The 4,804-nt window shown below is 47.3% G+C and overlaps 1 long non-coding RNA gene across 1 annotated transcript; it reads left to right on the plus strand.

Annotated features, from left to right (window-relative positions):
* The first annotated feature begins 270 nt into the window (after positions 1 to 270).
* Positions 271 to 793, plus strand: LOC113976811. The gene is made up of 2 exons (XR_003537172.1): positions 271 to 319; positions 614 to 793. It is a non-coding gene; the product is annotated as an uncharacterized LOC113976811 (long non-coding RNA).
* The last annotated feature ends 4,011 nt before the right edge of the window (positions 794 to 4,804 follow it).

Raw genomic sequence — 4,804 nt, forward strand, 5'->3', positions numbered from 1 at the left:
TGGTGAGGGATTGGCCCTGGATGCAGAGGGAGAACCCAGCCCCAGGGGCAGCGTTTCGGCCCCGGCCCTCGCCCAGCGCAGCCTCGCCCCTGCGTGTGCACTCACCACTTGTCCAGGCTCGACTGGGGCAGCGTTACCTGCTGGGGCCATCTCTAGCTGCCCCCATTGTGACACAATCCCTGTGATGTCACAAGAGCCAGATCACATCACAGCCAGGCCAGCCCCGCCCTTCATCTCCAGTCCAGCTCATCGACTCATAATGGCCCCAGGCAACCAAATTGGTGGCACCCACAAAATATAGACCTAACTGGGAGGTCAAGTCGCTGAAAGACTAAAAGTGTGGCTTCCTTCAGAAGCTTTTAGATGGGTTATATTTGTAGCTTGAGGAGCTCTTCTCCTGGCACAATTCTCAGTGGAATGGATGGTCTGGCTGTGGTGGGTCCAAGTGAGAGGTACTGCTGCAGGGCCTCTGTACCTTCTCTATTGTTTGGGAGGAGTATCCACCCACCCTTGACTCCCTGGGGAGCAGGTGCCACAGGTCATAGCATGGAGGACATGGCGAAGACAGTGCTCTATCAGCTGTGGTAATTTCTGCCGAACATTTCCTCTACAGCAAACACATTTCCTCTGGAAGTCAGAGCCGAGGCAGCTGAAGAGTCCATGGCAAAGAGCCTGGAACCAGAGACTCCCATTACAACCTGTACACTGACTGCATGCCCTTTTTGAGAGAGTCCAATCTCTCTGGGAGCTTCACCCAGTGCAAAAATGCCAATAAAGAGTGTATTTGAGCAAATGCTTCCTCTGTTGAGTGTCTGTGCCTCACTTTAGTGAGGAATGCAGGCACTGGTACTCAGTGCTTGTGGTGTGTTGACCTTGGCTGGACAGGGAGAGAAAATCAGGACCAAAGACTTGTGGGATGAGACAAGGACAGGGAGATCACTCAGGTTCAACTTGGGGAAACATATTGAATTTTCTACCAAACAAATCAGAGTGGGATAATGAAAAATAAACCCAAATCTTAAAATATCTTTACCATAACCCTCCCTTCTTCCTGGGCTGTGGGCCAGGACTCACAGATCACTTGGGTAGTTCTCCATGCTGGGCTGTCTGGCACAGCAGCCCTTACCTCCTGAACACCAGAGCTCTTATCTCAGGATCAGCCAACTAGCAAAGGCAAGTGACCAGCTTCAGGATTTTCTTCACTCATGGATATCAGCCCATTTCCTTGACAGCAGATAGTTATCCGCAGGAATTTGGCTTTGCAGACCTAAAATAATAAAAAGGAAGTATAAGGATCTCTGCTGAATACAGCTTTAGCCTAAGTGTTTAATAGTCTGGCATAAGATCACAGTATAAAAACCAAAATTCCACATTTCTTGAAGACTGAATGTTCTGACCAGTTAGGAGTAATAGGTATTTATAGGAGAACTGCAAGAAAGTGTAAAAAATACAGATCATGGAATGGTTTTAGCCCTAAGCACAACAGGAAGTACAGCCACGATCACATGGGAAGTCATTTCCATGGAAACTGATAACATTTTCCATTCAACTGGAATTCATTTCAGGCTATAACCTGCTTAAGGACACAGAATGCTTAAGGATGCAGCAAGATAGCTAATGCCAGATGTAGAAAAAGGAAATGGCCAAACTGTGGGTAGGATTGGAGTCTAAAGGAGTGAGAGCAGGACCGAGTGTAAGAAAACTCTGTCCCAGCACATCATGTCACAGGCAGGAAATGCCCCCTGCCCTCCATTACCACCGGATCTCACTCCGTGGGTTTCCCTGCAATGGACTGGGTAAATAGTGCATGTGGAATTATTGGAATTGATGTAACTTTTCCAGGTTTTTAATGGTTTTAGTTAACCTTTTAATTAGTTGTTAATAAGTAGTGTGTTAGGCCTTAAGCCACTTTTAGCTGGCATTCAGCAGAATTTAACATAAGCTGACATTGTGAGAAAATTGGGAAAATTACTGAAACTTTAGCTTTTGATAAACTAACTAGATGTATTGTTGAAATTGGATACAAGGAGTGCAGAATTTATGGACCACATGGACATTCTGCAGAAACCAGAAGATAAAGGAGAGGCTAACAAAAACTCAGTCTATATGTTGGAAAATCCCTACCGAGGGAAAAAGATACTAAAAATATGGACCTGATTAGCATGAACAGTGAGAAATTAATAACCAATAGAGCATAGAAGACTAATTAATGAAAGGGGATTGTATAGTTTAGAACCAATGAACATTATTTCTTTGTTTGCTAAAAGTGTATAAATAGGTGAAAAAGGATTGCATCAGTGTCTGTGTGAAGGCCGGGAGTCTGTCAGTCACACACCCCCCCCAGCACTGTGAATAAAGTAATGCCTTGCTTTCTAAGACTAAAAATGCAATGTTAGAGGATTTTATTATCCTTCCCTTCTCCATTAACTTTGTCACGGATCTCTCCTAGCTCAGGAACAAAAAGTATTGATTAACTGCCTTACTGGCCACGCTGCATCCATGATTGCCAAGCCCATGACCCAGCCCCCAGAGCTTCCCTTCCACCCTCCACGGCCCAGGATCCACCTCCAGCCCAAAGCAGAGCTGTCAGTCCCTCTTCCAGCAGCACTGCAGGTTGTCCATTTCCACCTTCCCCCAGTCTTGCCCAGCCCAGCCACGGCCCAAATGAGCCAAGCCCACCGGCAGAACAACAGCCCTGCCTGGCTCACTCCATAAGCCCTGCCTGGCCATCCCTGCCCGTGACTCTGAGCTGCAAGATGACTTCCCAGCCTGAACTCATCCTGTCTCATCACCGTGAACATGACCCATGATCACCCTGCAGGGGTGACTGAACCTGCCGAGGGTCTCCAGGCCTGCCCTGCTCCCTGGATGGGGACAGTGGGACAGACAGACTGTGGTGTCAGCACATTCAGCTCCCAGCTCCTGGGCCTGAGGGAGCTGCCAGCCCTCATTGCACGTGGGCACGAGGGTTTGCAGGGCCGTGACAGCCACATCCTGCTGCCATGGCAGTCCTTGCCGGGAAACTACACCCCAACCCACCAGAGCATCAGGCAGCCCAAAAGGTCCTGTTGTTGCTGGAACTACAAGCTCTAGGACAGGTGGCAGTGGGGCAGTCCCAAGGGAACTGGGCCAGCAGAAGTCCTCCTGTCAATTTATGGGTTGTGGAGAAGTGTTCCACTTGGTAGCTGGATTTGTTGGTTTCCCACAACTAAAAGTCACAGTGATTAGGCCTTACATCCATTTCTTCAGCTCCTTCTTGAGAAAAACGTGCCACTGAATAGGCCTGTCAGCCCACATGGCCTGAGGTATTGGGGAACATGAGATAAAAGCTGCTCCCACCAGTGATTTGTTTTGATTAACTCGTAGGGTTGTACTAACTTCCCTGGAAGTGTCCAAGGTCTGGTTGGATGGGGCCCTGAGCATGGACCCACCTGATGTAGTCGGTGGCCCCCCTGCCCAGAGCAGGGGCTTTGCAACTGGATGATTTTGAAGGTCCCTTCCAACCCAAACTATTTGATGACTTTTATGATTTCTTTGATAACTTGCATCTAGGTGGGATGTATTCATGATCTCCCAGTGCACAAAGGGAATGGTGGCTGGTTCATCAGATACACTCTCCCCATTTCCCTTCCCAGCTCTCTAAACAAGTTATCACTCTGCTTATGAAGCAGGTGTGAGGTGCCAGCATCAGCCCTCAGATGAGGATGTTGTACCTACAGCAGCTCCCAGCACTTGGAAAGTGCTCAGTTTCCAGAACTGGCGTGAATGGTGTCAGGCTGACCCAGTCTCCAGACCCCTGGGGTGGGATGGATGATGGTGCACTGTCTCAGCCCAGTAACATTCAAGACTATAACAAGTGGCACAGCTCTTGCAGCCTCCACCAAGAGCATGTTTTGTAGTTTTTAACTGAGGCAAAGTAAGGAGAAGAGCAGTCACTGCTAACAGAAATGATTCTTCCTTTTATGAGGAATGGCTTCAGGTGGAGAATTCCACTGAGTGAACATGAGTTCCCTCTTCTTTGTCTTCTCCAAAGCAACAGTAGTGAACTGTGCTTTCCCTCCCTCTTTCCCTGGGCAAGTGTCAAGCCAAGGATGAAGCAGATGCTGTGTAATGGGACACACCTCTCACATCAGAACAATCTGTAGTGGTTTTTGCAGATTCGCAGGCAGGTTATTGAAGATTCTTCATACGAAGACACAGACTGGAATAAGGTGATGTGTATTCCCTGTTCCAGAGCTACAGAAAAACAAAGGTCATCAATCTTCCTGGCAGTCAAGGGCCCTTGAAGATGCATGCACAAATAGCAAACCTGCTATCTTGGAGATGGGGGTAGAGGGAAATCCAGCTTAGTATACAGTTCAGAGGAGAGAGCATGAAAAAGGTGAGGTTTCTTGGCACTTACCCACCTGATCACACCACTACAACTGCAATCAATATCAAATTCTCACAGTCTTCCATGACTTTCATGGCTTTTTCATCCACTTTCCCTTCAGATGAACTGAGGAAATAACCTACTTGTATTATCTTCGTGTCTGTTGTGCAGATGAAGAAATGGTGCATTTGTACATGGAAAGGGACTTCTCTTATCTCACAGGGCTGGGAGTCTGAGACACACAAAATGGTGAACCATAGGTGCCTTTATTTTTATAGAAATAATTTAAATCTGAGGAAGAAGCACACCTTTGTCGTAACTTCAAAGGAAGTGAAAGGAAAAACGACACATCCTGTTTCTACAAACCCTTTTCCAGTAACTCTAAGGAAAGTCTTTAAAGGTTTAAGGGTTTGGAAAGATACTTACCTTCAT

This window comes from Neopelma chrysocephalum, unplaced genomic scaffold, assembly GCF_003984885.1.
Source record: "Neopelma chrysocephalum unplaced genomic scaffold, ASM398488v2 Primary Assembly neopelma1_183, whole genome shotgun sequence".
Taxonomy (NCBI): Eukaryota; Metazoa; Chordata; class Aves; order Passeriformes; family Pipridae; genus Neopelma; species Neopelma chrysocephalum.